The 15,388-nt window shown below is 39.0% G+C and overlaps 1 long non-coding RNA gene across 1 annotated transcript; it reads right to left on the bottom strand.

Moving 5' to 3' along the window:
• Nucleotides 1-7,811: 7,811 nt before the first annotated feature.
• On the bottom strand, nt 7,812-14,649 carry LOC131737469 (uncharacterized). Its single transcript, XR_009329109.1, has 3 exons — nt 14,500-14,649; nt 12,041-12,149; nt 7,812-10,016 (listed from the first exon to the last, which is right to left on the bottom strand). It is a non-coding gene; the product is annotated as an uncharacterized LOC131737469 (long non-coding RNA).
• Nucleotides 14,650-15,388: the final 739 nt, after the last annotated feature.

Below are 15,388 nucleotides of genomic sequence, written 5' to 3'. Positions count from 1 at the left end.
CTTCTGTTTCTTGGTGTTTTGTACAATCTTGTTTTATACTACAGGTAACTGGCAACCGTTTTGGCGATTTGATTTTCCTTCCAAATGCAAGGATAATGGAACATTTTCTAAACGTCTGCTAAGAAATAAATAACAATAATAATAATAATAATAATAATAATAATAAATGGAAAATAACAATTTAAACAGTATAAATCTTGAACGGAATTGCTCAAAAGAATAATTTACCTGCCGTCAACTACCTTTTTGTTTATTTTTTCTTGTTTTCAAATGTTCGTCTTTTAGACTAAAGTTTCTTTAGTTTTACTCCAGTAATAACGAGAGCAGGACCTGAGGACGCAGTTGGAAATTGAGTGGAGACTGACTTGGGACAGAGGGTAGGGGACACAGAGAGTGGTTTGGGTATGCAATGCATCACCTAGCCACATTATTGCTGCTGAAACCACGAATGCAGAGGAGCCCGGCTCTTTTGCATTGTGGTTTAGATGCTCGCATGCGGTTTGCGCCCAGCCTCTGTTCTGTAATATGAATCATTGGGATCCTTTAAGAACTGATTAGACAACGTTAGTGATCAATCAACTACTAGGAACCTGTTTGTACATTTTCTTGTGTTCTTTTATGAAAAGCAATTTTATTTTCTGATGCACCAATGACTAACGGTCTTGTCATAACTATATTGTTAATAAGGGTTGAAACAGACTGTAACCTCCCAAATCTGTTTAAGAAGACACAGGTCACCTGGAGCCCCCCCGTTTCGATCTTGATGGGAAGTTGCATTCTTCTGAGATGTTCATTCATCGGCTGATGCGCTGCTTTTGACAGCTGCCCATCAAGGATGGACTAGAGAAACAGGTTAGTCTACTCTGGGGGTTAGATCTGAGGGTTTGGGAACCAGAAGATCAGGCTGGGGTTGAATACACAGCTCGGAAAACATTTTTAGCAGGAAAAACATATTTTCGGAAAATATAACTAGACGCAATAAAGTGACTGAGGAGCATCGATAATGAATCCAAATTAAAATGGATTCAGTCCTCGGTGACTTTTGAAAGCACTACTTCTGACTTGCCTGTCTTGGCTGGGGGTCCACAGGGAATGCTACATTGTCTAGCTATGGAAGAGAACTGGAAGGGGAGAGTTTCCCTCGCTCTTCGCACCAGAGCATCCTGACACAGCCAGGCAGACACTAGCCAGATTAATTGTGTAGCATCCATTGCTTAGATTTGGCTGATGAAAAGAGACCTCGTGGTTAGCGCTGTGGGTCTGGGAACCAGGAGAGTTCCACAGTGCAGCTCCTGACTCATTGACCTCAGGATGGATGTGTGTGCCTCACTCCCTCCACTTTAAAACTGATTAGAATCAAAGGCATTGCTGGTATCGAGTTACTTTGAAAAAACCCCATTTATCAATGGATCAGTTCTCCAGCTAATGAATCTCACCTGTGTAGGGGACTGGGGTCTATGTGAACGCCCTTTATGGTGTGATTGATTACACTACAATAAAATGCACATTTTCCTGATTAAAGGTGTTCTCTCGTTTATTAAATAAACAACAGAGGATCTAATATCAGCACTCTTGAATTTATTTTACTGCCAAATACCTTGCAGTTAACTTTCTTGGGTCTTACACAGCCAGGCTGTTCGGTTCATTACATCCAAGTCATTTAAAGCGTAAGCAAAGAAATAAATAAAGAAATATAACCTTAAAATAATCCCAACAATCACGTTCAAGTTTTGTTGCAAGGTGACGTTAAGTCAATAGTGAACTAGACACATTGTTTCCCAGATCCCAGACTTTAACTGCTCCCGAGGATCACTGTGTCATACAAGACAGATTATAGGATATAGGAACTGTGAGCTGTGAGCTGTGGACATATTTAGGAGAGAATGTACACTGTTCTCCAATAGTTCAATATTAACAGGCCCTTCTCTTACTCAATGATCTTCAACGCCAAACCAGCAGGACTGAACAGCCACTGTCCTGTACAAAGAGGTAACAGGAGCACAAAGTCAGCTTCAAGGATATGAGGCTGTCATTGGTCAAATGGCTCCACAGTTAACCTGGTTAGCATTAGACCCTATTTTCCACTTCATGGTAATGATAAAGCATAACCAGGAGCCTTTGTTTTCAGTTTAAAATTACCTTATCATTACATTATCCACAGGTATAATGTTTCCCAAACCAGTGCAAAACAAACATTATTATTAATTTCTTTGCAGACACCCTTATCCAGGGCAACTTACAATTGTTACAAGATATCACATTATTTTTACATACAATTACTCATTTATACAGTTGGGTTTTTATTGGAGCAATCTAGGTAAAGTACCTTGCTCAAGGGTACAGCAGCAGTGTCCCCCACTGAGGATTGAACCCACGATCCTCTGGTCATGAGTCCAGAGCCCTAACCACTACTCCACACTGCTGTCCAATTCAGCTACTGCAAGGCCTGGCAATTGGAACATTTAGTGGTCTTGGTTCTTACTGGTGGTCTGCTCTATAGAACTATCCAATACCAGTTTGACTTACTGGACTTTTCACATCAATGTATTTTGAAACCATTGGTGTATAAAAAAATATGAAAACGTTTCCACTGTGGTTTTCCTCTGGAAAAAAATAGTACTATGAAACACATCTTTAGTTGCTGCTATTAGGTTCCATTGGGATATGACTTATAAAATTTGTTTTAAAAGAATTCTGATTGAGTATTGTGGATATCAGGGCCTGTCTACCCAATTGGATTGGGCATCGCCCTGGTGTGGGCGTGTTCTCCTGGTGTACCCTGGTGTGGGGCATGTTCTCCTGTATACCCTGGTGTGGGCATGTTCTCCTGGTGTACCCTTGTGTGGGCATGTTCTCCTGGTATACCCTGGTGTGGGCATGTTCTCCTGGTATACCCTGGTGTGGGGCATGTTCTCCTGGTATACCCTGGTGTGGGGCATGTTCTCCAAATGAATGCCATAGTTAACTACAGAGGATTGTGCTTATTAACTGTTAAGAAAACACCTGTCCTTTACTTGAATTCAGTATGGAAGCGGTAACTATAATCAGTACAGTGATTGGATGCTAACCATTGCTGGAAAGGATATTTTTCAAGGTAATCTAATCAGATCTTTCCATAAGCCTTAGTAATGGGTCTCTGTACATCCAAGGTAAGAATTGAAATGATTGGCTGCCAGATTTGTCCCACAACAGGAGAGGCTTAAGTCATTGATTAACAGAAGTGGATAGAATGAGCTCATAGCTATTATCAAAACATGTTTTGTCCCCCTCTATATCTGAGGGAAATAACATGGGAAAGTCAGGCTTGCAGATTGTTTTATTTTCCTCTTCGTGTTTTGCCTCTGACAGGTGACCTTGGACCTCTGGCTTTGATGATTGTAATTCAGGAGATAAGAGGAGGCTTTCAAAAGGGTTTATGTGTTTAAAAGGCTGTTTGAAACTTGCACGGTGGACAAAGGTTGGCATAAGTTATTCTAGATCCCACCCAATGCAAACTCTGTAGTTTGTTTGATTTGGACAGAACTTTGAACACTGTATCTTTTAACCTCTCAAAGCAAAGTGTTGCAGAGCATGAACTATGAGGGCGAGTTGAAAGAAAAAGGGCTTTAATTTTATGTAAGTGTTGAGAGAACTAATGTTGCTTAACATTGCTGCTTATATATATATATATATATATATATATATATATATATATATATATATATATATATATAAACAATAGGCACTTGTGTGAAAATGTTAGACCACTTTGTGCTTTATTTAGGGAGCTTAAACCACTTATAAAAAGTCTCATGCATTTTATCATTTGTGGCTATGTGATCATTTTCTCTTACTGTGTTTAATTAAAATTGCATGTGTGGCCTATCACACATTTGCCTATTGTGACAATTTTCCAAAACGTTTACTTCAGACTCTCACCTATGAACCAGAGGCTTTCTCGTATGGTTTAGTGTTTAAGGTTTTCACAGGTCTGGCACCTCCTTATTTGAGTGCTCTGGTACAAAGGACTAGCATTTGATTCTGTTAATGTAGCTGTTCCAAGGGTTTGAACACGTACGGCAGAATTAACTTTTACAGGTCAACTCCCCAAGACATGGAATTGTTTCCATCATAGTATGAAGATGGAATTTGACCATCTTTTCTTCTCTGGTTTTAAAGATCATATTTGGGAATTCTTTAAAACTTCCTGCCAATGCTTCTCCTTCAGTCCACATTAACAAATAGGTGCATGCCTTATTTACTCTGTTCTTTGAACCACACTTATTGTGTTGTTTATACATTGTAATTGTCTCTTTACTGTTTTCCAGGACCCCTTTGTAAATGAGACCTCAATCTCACCAAGTAAATCTCCCTGTTAAATAATTACAGTAAATAAAAAAATAAATTATATATATATATATATATATATATATATTTATTTGAAAGGGCGAAACATGTATGCAGCTACTGTATTTTGACTTTTAAAATGCTGTGAATGTAGAAGCCGTTAGGCAACTTTCACGCGATTTGATTGGCTCTTGTAATGTTTTATTTGCATATCTCGCTACAACATATATATATATATATATATATATATATATATATATATATATATATATATATATATATATACGCACACACAAGTTGATAAAATTATTGGTACTGCAGTGGCCCGGCAAGGGTTTTTCTTGGGTTTCTCCAGGTTATTACACTGGGGTTGGAAACCCAATGGGAGGGATGCTCTTTCTAGTAAACCGAACCATTCATGGTATCCTAATAGTGTTTTTCAGACCTCTCTGTGAAAGGAATCTTTCATCCTTCCCTATTCTATAACATGACTTTTAACTATCGCTGCTTCATGCTTTGCCGCTTCCCTGCGCTTTAAACATGCTTTATTCTGTGTCTGGCTGTGTTTTCAGCACTGTTTTTAAATGCTTTCTCCATGGCTTACCCCACTAAAGTTGTACAAAAGACAGGCATCTCTCTTTCCCATTCTCTCAGTAACCTACTCTATTGTATCGGATTGACCCTGTGACCCCTGTAGCCCCTCCCCCGATTCTTCCCGCTCACTCTACAGTGTCTGTGCGGCACAAAGAGAGCTAATGAGCTCATAAAAGCAGGCTCGTTCCCAGGATAAGCATCTGAAACGACTCGTTAACAGAGGGGGCCTAATGAGCTCTTTTGAAGAGAATGGAGGAGATGGCTTCTCTGGCCCACTGAACTGGCGAGCGAGGCTTGTAGCCCAGAAACATGAAATGATCCATCAACACTTTCCAATAAATGGTGACAGCTAAACTGAGAAAAACTAAGGCGATGTTCTTGTGTACTTGTATTTTCACTTTCCAAGGTGTCATATTTTCCCAGGTGTCATACTGATAAACACAAGTCATGGGGACAATGGTGAAATCAAAGTTGTAGGAAAGCATTGTGAAAGCATGATTAAGCATTAACATTTCATACCATAAGCATATGAATTAGTGATATAGCAGACGCTTTTATCCAAAGCCACTTACAGAGAGTAGGGGGTGAACTATGCATCAACAACTGCTGCTTCAGAGTCACTTACAATAGGACCTCAGTCTCATCTGAAACTGGAGCCTAGTCAGAGAGCTTTAACTCATGAGTTATTTAAAGAATTTTTTTTTTTTTTTTTTTTTAGGGCCTTTGATCAAAATGTGGACCTTACACTGGCCGTGTGCATCTGTCTGTCTGTAACATCCCTAATGAAAATGTAATTTTGATAAATGTTTCTCCAAACTTTGATCACAAGTCTCCTACAGACCTTTCGCATTGCATTTGGGTAAAACCCGGTGTTGAATCTATACAAATATTACAAACGTGATTATAAGGACCCTCAGTATGGGTCTGTACTGGTTTCATAAAAATAAAAAATAATAATTATTAAAACTGTTGTTAAAAAAGCTAATAGCCTAACAGTTTAATAAATTCTAATATTTGTATTCTCATAATCTCACAAATGGTCTGTAGAGGATTAAGTAGACCATCTGTAATAAAAGTTTCGAAAAATCAAGTCAGCTATTGTGTTCCCCATGTAGAGTGTGACAGACAGACACGATCCCAGACAGTGCACAAGTGTCCACTTTGAATGAGGGCCCTAAACACCAGCTTTGTCAATAGGTCTCATCTTCTTGTATAGAGCTGTTAACACATTAAACGCCATTGTCCTCATTTGAGGACAGGCTACTTTCTTTATTTTTAGCATTTTTACGTAGCATCTACCTGTTATTTGAATTTTCTCTTTATCTATATTGTTATGATAACTTTAATTTTGTGAACCGCAAAAGTCTAAATGTAATGTATCAAATGACATAAATACAGCTTGTATGTTGATTTTTTTTCAATTAAAAAATTAATGGCTTATGTTTTTAATTTCCAAAAAAAAGAAAAAGATCTGGTGTTTTTGCACTGGTGCAATGGCTGCCCTACTGAGAAGGTTTATTTCAGTGCAGCAACATTTGTTTGGTTGAAATCCAGTTAGATTTCCAATGCTAGACAGAGCAAAGTCTGGTCAGTAGAAGGATGGTGAACCTCTACAGAGATCCAGCTGTTTTACAGGAAGGAAGTGTGGTTAAACCAAGCTCCTGTCTACTTTTCCCCGTGGAGCTACTTTGAAGAGCTGGGGCATTAACCCCTGTGTCCGGGATAAATCTTTTTGCTTATATAAGCTTGTGAAAAATGTCTCCTCTGATTTTTTTTTTTGTCTTTCCTGGCTCAAGGAAGTGGAACAGAAACAAATTATAAGATTCCCCTTTCTCTCGTCCACAGAGGAAAGAGAGGGAAGTCCATTCAAATCTGGTAGTATAGGAAAGAGAACTCCACTCTCAACACTGCAGAGAGCTCTGGTAGTATAGGAAAGAGAACTTCACTCAACATTGCAGAGTGCTCTAATAGTATAGAAAAGAGAACTCCACTCAACACTGCAGAGTGCTCTAATAGTATAGGGAAGAGAACTCCACTCAACACTGCAGAGTGCCCTATTAGTATAAGAAAGAGAACTCCACTCAACACTGCACCGCGCTTTAGTAGTATAGGAAAGAGAACACTCAGAAAAAACACTCCACTTATCTAATACTGTGCTATACTACTTAAATAAGCAAATCTTGCTTTGTAATAAATATTTTCTATCAGTTTTTTGTTTGTAGTCTGTTAACTGTTCTGTAAATTAAACAGCAATGTTTTTTTTGTTTTGTTTTGTTTGGGATATTTGTAAATGTTTGTTGGAACAAACTGTGGTTTTGAATGTACAGGTTGGGTTGAACTGCATTGAAATGGCTCCCACTGGGAAAGCATTCTATCAGTGGCAGCCATTGTAGCTTACCCTTGCCCATAGAGCCATGCCATGTAAAGAAAAGCAGGTTTAAGTCACTACAGCCTGAATGGAAACAATCAAACATCAAAGGTAGCAGCTCAGCTTAGTGTGTGCAGGGAGGTCAGGGTGGGGGTGGGGGAGGGGGTGGGGGCACCAATGGGAGAAATACAGAGCGAGGCCCCTGTGTGATTGACAGGCTGGGTCTGGGAAAGTCGTTGAAAAAGCAGGGGGATTAGAGGAGTGGAGAGGGGGAGGGGGAATGGAAAACAGCAGTCAGGGAGGTAATGGAAAGGCTCGAGCTCCCAAGGTCACAGGACTGACTTCACGCATGGTTGTTTGAATAAACAGTCACAACTCGATAGGCAAAAAGCAGAGAGACAGCTGCTTGTTCGATCACAGTGCGTGGTAACTAACAATCACTCTTTGAAGAAGGGGTGCACTTATAAAGTGGATAGAAATGGCAGTAGCATTTAAAAAATCAACACGTTTGAAAAAGTTGTAGAGAATATTTATTTATTTTTGTAGGCTAGATTACAGCCCTTTAATCTACCTAAATTTAATTACTTAAAAAAAATATATAATAATAATTATAAGAGAAGAAATACTCAGATGAAGAGTAATAGGCAGTAAAACAGATAATTAACTATTCAGGGCCCTTCTTTCTGTCTGTCTTTCCATACGCTCTGAGCCTCCTCTAGACTTGGCAATAAAAACACTGGATTTTATACAAATATCTTTCATGTAATGTGCGATTGTTACACTAATATGAGGACCCTCTTTAGTGTCTGTACTGCTTTAATAATTAGTTACTTACGTACAGTAATTATAAGTAGGTAATTATTACAATACTATAATAATAATATTTCTATTGATTGTTGAGTATCCTGTTGGATCCAGATTATCTTTTGGACATAGTGCTGTTTGTTATTTTTATATAAAAGGTGTCCCAAATATCCCAAGTGTCACAGGCACAATTGTTCATATTGGTTATCGCTTAACTTCTGTCAGGTGTGAAATAGGATTCAGATAACAAATTCAGATATTTAACAAAGAACATCCTTATCGTCATAATATTTAATATTGCTTGATGAGACACTGTGTGTGCGTGTGTGTGTGTCAAGTATCTGGTCATTCAGCTTTAGCGATGACCAAGAAAAACTGCAGAGAGAAGGCAACAGATAGGATCACTTAATACAGCTAGTATACAGTATTAGTGCAATAGACACACAATATTAATTGATTGTCAATACTATAATAGTAATATTATCATCCTATTGCATGAATAGAGGATTTCTAAAGAGAGTTTAAACTTGTAACAGCCCCACCCCCCCTTCCTTTCAGAGGTCCAGTTTTTTATTTTTTGTACCTCAAAGGTGGCAACCCTAGATTGGAACAGCAGAAGGCAGGACCAGGTTGATACTGGAGCAAGAAGAGATGACGTTTTACAGATAGGTGCTGATGGAGTTGAAAATAAAACACAAACCGTTTTTGTTAAGTTCATTTTGAACACAAAATGGAGCAAATTTTACAGTGGCGCAAATAAAACATGGTAAATCAGGCCCGTAAACCATACCACGGCACTGCCCATGTTGTTACTCTGATGCAACAGAAGGTGAGCACCCACTGGTGATTCCATGTAGCGATTCTGACTGCACCAGCTATGACATGCCTGAACATATAGCTGTAGCAAGGACATGCCTGGGCATGTCATTTTCAAGGTGTGGAAGCAGGGTGCATTGTAGGAGATTGTTCTAGGTTGTGATGGGTTTTTGCTATGAGTTTAATAAGACACACCTGAGCTTGTTACCTATGCACACTAATCAAGTTCGTAGTAAAACCTGGGCGAAACTGCTGTGCAATAGTGCTGTGCTTGATTCCATTGAACAGATTATGGTACAGATTAGATATGGGTAGAATCCCCCTCTTCTCTCTTCTCCCAAAAACCTGCCCTTAGCAACTGTGGAACCATTTAACTTCCGAGGAGCAGCATTCTAAGATACTGTGTTTTGTATCCCTGAAGAAGTCATTGCTTATGCTTGTCATTTTAAATGAAATAGAAAATGTTTTAGGACTGTTTTATAGCAGCACGTTTCCTTCATAATACTCCTGCATTCTCCTCGTTGAAGTTACTGTTGAAGGTAATGTAGAGGACCCTGTATGATGTATATGTTACAGTGAAAGTGTGAAATCAGTGATTGTATAGAATCGCTAGTGACTGTATAGAATCACTCAAATTGGCCAGAGGATGTGTGAACTATTGAGAAAAGTCAAACAATTCATATGTTCTCTAGGGATTCTATAGAATCACTGGTAGGACATGCGTAGATGACCCACAGCCAGGGCTGTCATGGGCCCCCGGGGAAGGTCACCATCATTATAATTACTAAGCAGCATATTAATCAATTCGGACTATATTATAATTCTTGCTTTTGTATTTATAAATTCTATGAACATTTTACATGCATTCATAGTTTAAACTGTATTCTCATTTTTGGAACAACATACTATCATTTTTGCTTTTTCTTTGCGTTTCTATTCTATGGGCAATATTACTCGTGATGGCGTATTGGTGTACTTGAGTCAGGGCTTTGTTCCAGTAATTCACTGTTTACATTTTCTTTTCTTTCTGTCTCGGGTCGTTCCTGAGTAACCCACGTGTCCGCCAGGAATCCGCTGGAAGACTCAGTCCTCGGAAGAAGGGAACGGTCTGTAGGAGGAGGCATGAAGATCTTTCTCAGTGAGTGTTTCAGCATGTGTTCATGTCACAGGTTAAGGGTCGGTATACTGGATTGGATCAGACCTTGACTTGAGCTTTCAAAATACTGCTGGGAGAAATTACCTCAATCCGCATGACATCAGTTGCCATGGTACTCTGTTACAAACATATAACACAGTGTCTTAATGGCAACAGGGTGCTGCCAGCCAGTTTCAAATGTTACAGAACAATTATTATTATTATTATTATTATTATTATTATTATTATTATTATTATTATTAGTAGTAGTAGTAGTAGTAGTAGTAGTAGCAGTAGTAGTATTAGTCGTAGCAGTAGTACAGCCTCATATGTTGCTAAAAAAAACCCTCAAACAAACTACAGACTTTTTATTTACAATTGGGTGTATCATTCCAAAAAACTTGTCTATCCAGTCCAAGGCAGGCTTGAGCCATGGAGACTGAACTGCTTCCTCACCCCCTTAGAAAAAGGGTGCTTCCTCCAGTCCAGGGCAGGCTTGGGACATGGTGGCAGTGTGGGGAATCTCGCTTTACCACTACATGATCCTGGCTGTGTGGATAAATACTTCGGTCTCCAGTACTGTCACCTGTCACCACCCCCACAATTAATTAGAAAAAAGGTACTGAATAACACCCTAAAGGGACTATGGAGATAAATTGCACACTAGCTAGAAATCTACATTTCACTCACAGTCACTTAATCTCCATGTGAATGACCCCTTCCGTAGAGCTGTAACTAGGTATTTTAGTGCCCGGGGCAGGTCATCATATTTGCCCCTCGGATACCATGTATTTTTGCTTGGAATAGATCCTTTAAAAGGTTAAAATACAGTATGCTATTAAATATCTCCTCTTTGATTACTCATCCTAATATAATTGCAGGCATACTGGCAACTCATGCTAGTGTCTGTTGCTGCTTGTACTTGTGGCGACAGTCGAGAAATTTGCACTAGAACTGTTTGTCTAAAAAAACACTCCATTATGAATGCCCCTCAGCAACGAATGACTGGAGTTGAAAGCAAGGTTCTCCAATAACCATGTCAGGGCCTGACCGCAATCTATTCAAATAGGTGCAGTCAAACTGAACTCATGCAGGAGTGTCACTGGCCTACTCCACATCGCCAACGCCTTAAAATCTATTTTCTTACCTCTTATTACTATTAACACTGAATACAAAGCTGCATATGTCTTATTACAAACATATTAAAACATAAATTGTAAATTTAGAGTGCCCAGTTATTTTGTTCCCCATTTTCTCCCCAGTTTAGAATGTCCATTTATGTTCTCTTTCTGCACTGCAAGTTCACTGGGAATCCTTCGATCCTACCACCAAACTAATTTTCCTGTTTTACACCCAGCAACCAGCTACTGGCTGGAGGACAAAGGCCAGCCCTGTAGCTGTCTGTCTGAGCTCACTAGGCATCTGGTCGGTACGGTCCGCTATAGCCTACCCAACCCGCAGGAGTGCCAGAGCCAATGAGACTCTCCCTTTGGAATCCGCAGCGAAGACCGGCGACTTCACACAGCCAAGACGTGAACCTGCGCTACCCTGACTGTATGACACACTCCACACCACGTGGCCGTGCTTTTACCAGGTGAGCCACTCCGGAACGCAATTAAAACATTTCAACTGCTGCTTCCTGGCACTTCCTGTAATGTAGTGAATCTGACCTACAGAACAGGAAGTGATTAAGTACCCAGAAGCAACAGCAATTACATTTATTAAAATGAAAGCTGCAGGTCTGCATTAAATGTTGCTGTAAAGAGGTAGGAAATGTTTTCAAAGACTTGGTTAGCATTTTTTTTATGTACTAAGATTCTTTGACAAACATTTGGACTTTTTCAGTGCATTTTGTATATCTACCATGTGGCTTTTGGACTGGATCAAAAGCTTAGTAAACATGGTCCCCTTTGTTTGTAACTACAATACAAGAACATATCCCAAACTACAAAAAACTGTATGCTGTGTGTGCTTTTGTATGCCAAGAATCTGCTCACCTCTGAATGGTAGTTATCACAGAAACTCCACAGTTTGATGTTAAATGTGTTGTAAATGGACATTAGGGGTGTTCACACTGTGGCTAGACTTGTTCCTCTCCTGCGGATCCTAAAAAAAGATGTTCATTGTATTTCAATGTTTTCTTTTATACATGCTGGATTTCCTGTTTTTATTTCAAACAAATGTACAGCTGAATACAATGCAGTGACTTTATTTTAAAATGATTTTCTTTTTTAGAAGGAATAGCATACTGTGACACCAACAACTGTACAAACAGTCCCCCATCAGTTTCAGCATCTGTAGTTTTTAAATAGTTCACTATATAGATTAGGCTTTATGTTATACTTTTAATTTAATTGTTTATTAGTAATTTGCTATACATTATAAACAGTGGAATTGACTGCCCCACTATAGGGATTCCAAGTTGGGTTATTCTAGGTGCTGACCACACTTACTGAACAAAAAAGTGTCTCCTAAAATGACTGGTTACTGAAATGAAGAGTAACTGCCTGAATAACTAGTGCCATTGCCTAAACAGTGCATAAATAAAGAAGTGCAGCATTATCTTCCTAGGTAACAAGTAGCAACATGGAAAATAAACTCCACTGTTTACATTCGGGATGCCAACTGTGGCTGCACTACCCTGCAGGCTTGCACTCTCATAGCTAATGAACGTCATTTAGCAAATGAGAGTTATTGCGATTCTACGCCCTCAAGCACTTAGGGTAGACTCCGGACTAAAGGTGGAATTTTGTGAGGTGGACTGACTGACACGTTCTGCTTTTTCAATGTGGATAAGGAACAGGTTTTGTTCTATTCTTTTCAATGCACAATAATATGCTAATTGTTTTAAAAAGCAAAGGAGTAAAACTCAAAAGAGGTTATAATGAGGTTGTATAACGCACTGGTGAGACTGTGCTTAGAGTACTGTGTCCAATTCTGATCCCCTCAATAAGACAAAAGCACTGTGGCCCTGGAGAAAGTCTATCAAAAAGCAAACAGTCCAATCCCTGGGATTCAAAGAATGAGTTACTATATGAAAGCTGAGTAGGGTTACCAGATTTCCAGAGTGAAAAAACTGGATTTTTGTTTTCTTTAATTTAACTTTGAAGCAGTTAATTTAAAAATAAAACATTGGGTGTAATCTCTCTCTCTTTCAATTCAATTCAATTCAATTCAAATTGGCTTTATTGGCATGACAATAAAAATAATTGTGTTGCCAAAGCACATACATGGCATAACCGACTCAAATATACAGACAAAGATTATTATTTTTTTTTTTTAATACTAAACAGTATCCCTCCTCCCTCTATATTAATACAGTAAACAGAATCCCTCCCTTCCCCTCTATATCAAACAGTACCCCCTTCCCCCCTCTATATTAAACAGAATCCCCCTCCCTCCCTCTATTAAACAGATTCCCTCCTCCCTCCCTCTATTAAACAGAATCCCACCTCCCTCAATCAAACAGAATACCCCCTCCCTCCCTCTCTCTCTCTCTCTCTCTCTCTCTCTCTCTCTCTCTCTCTCTCTCTCTCTTTCTTTCTCTCTCTCAGCTCAGAGGCAGCGCAGAGAGGAGAGGGACAAGATACTAAGTTCCTGGAGCTGCTGGTGTCTCCTTTAGAGAGAGAATTAATTCTGTATTAATCCTTCTTTGTTTTATCCTATATTCTAATTGCTAACAATAGACTGACATGCTGTCCCCTTGGAATACAATGGCACTTTGAATAAAGTATTTATGTCAACTTTTACTTCTAACTGAGATAACTGAGAAAGGACATCTAAGCTGAAATAACAGTTGATAAAGATAGAGAACACACACAACAGGATAATGAACAGATAATAACTATATGACAAATGTATGAAGAGCCTCTTATTGGGGTTTGATTCCCAAAATCCTACTCATACCCTGTAATGTTTTGAAAGAAACAATTGTTCTAGCAAATACGTATTTTCGTTTTTTTAAACATATCTGGCACTGCACTAGCGTAAAGGAATTTTTGTTTGTTTTTCTTTCACTTCCTTTGTCATTTCGTCTTTCCTGCCATTAACCAACTAGCTGCTTCCCCTATGGACTGACATTTCAGCAAGAGCCATGCTTTTACCCACAAGACACTGCTGAATGAAAACAGTAACCGACTCCTGAAAGACAAGTTAGCCAAACGTGACACCAGGCATCATGTTTTATATAAAAAAAACATAGACTAATTGCTACAACTTTCTTTCAACAATGCACATTTATGACACATAAGACAAATGGAAGTACACAACCATTATGATTTATGAAATTATTTTGTTCACTGTAACCTCTTTAAATGTCATTATACTGTTTGGTATAGTGTGATACCCAATAATACTAGCAAAGTCATTTTGGGAGGCTAAACAGTGGCCCTTTGGCCACCCTGACAGTTTATTTCCCAATTCAAATGAAAGAAACTACACTGTAGTAAAATATTACCTCCTACTTGACCTTCTTAAAGTTGTCGATGGCAGCTTAAATAAGTAAAGATAGCTGTTTTAACTCCACAAGCTGTTTCTTTCCTGCTGCTTGGAGAGGAGGGGAGTAAAGAGACAGACACCCTCTGATTCTCACGGCAAAGCCAGGAAGAGAGGCAGCCACTGCTGTGTGACTGGAACGTGGGGCCCACTTTATAAATGCAGCCTTTGATAGAGAGGCTCCCCAGTGGAGGGGGCTAACCCAGCATGCTACAGGCCCAAGGAGGACATCAATCTTCACAGCTCCGCTCCGTGACAGAATAGAACAGCAATATGTTAATTCTATAGGCTGATGCAAAACTTTTGGCCATAGCTGTATATATGCAATTTAGATCCTATTTCTCAGTACTTTTACAGCCTAGTGTCTTCACTGACACTACTTTGGGACTGCCTCACTCAGAGTATCAATATCAAAATACTTGTGAGCAGATCTTTAAATTTCATAGGGAAATATATGTCATAAAATGGCAAGGTGTTGACACTTCTTTTCTGCATTGTCTCTAGTGGATATGTTTCATCTTCTAAAGATGTAGGGATCATGTTCTATCACTGGTTGCTATGATTTCTACAGTAAACTTGTGTGACAGTAAAGCAACCGAAGTCAGAGACTGATAGGCGGTGAAGATTATCTTCAAAAAACAAACTTGTTTTACCATTATGTTTGATGCAGAATATTAACTGAAGGAGCATTGATTTAACTGAACTGTATGACCTCCTCATGTTTGTAAGTTTTCATTACTCTTTTTAAAGCTTATTGTAACAAACGTACTAAATGGATGGTACTCTCAATAAACATTACAGAAGTTCAAATCACAACTGAATGGACCAAAAATCAACATTTTACAAACCTT

The sequence above is a fragment of the Acipenser ruthenus genome, chromosome 7 (genome assembly GCF_902713425.1).
Source record: "Acipenser ruthenus chromosome 7, fAciRut3.2 maternal haplotype, whole genome shotgun sequence".
NCBI lineage: Eukaryota > Metazoa > Chordata > Actinopteri > Acipenseriformes > Acipenseridae > Acipenser > Acipenser ruthenus.
The sequence above is the reverse complement of the archived record's forward strand: the minus strand, read 5'-3'. Positions and strand labels throughout refer to the sequence as shown.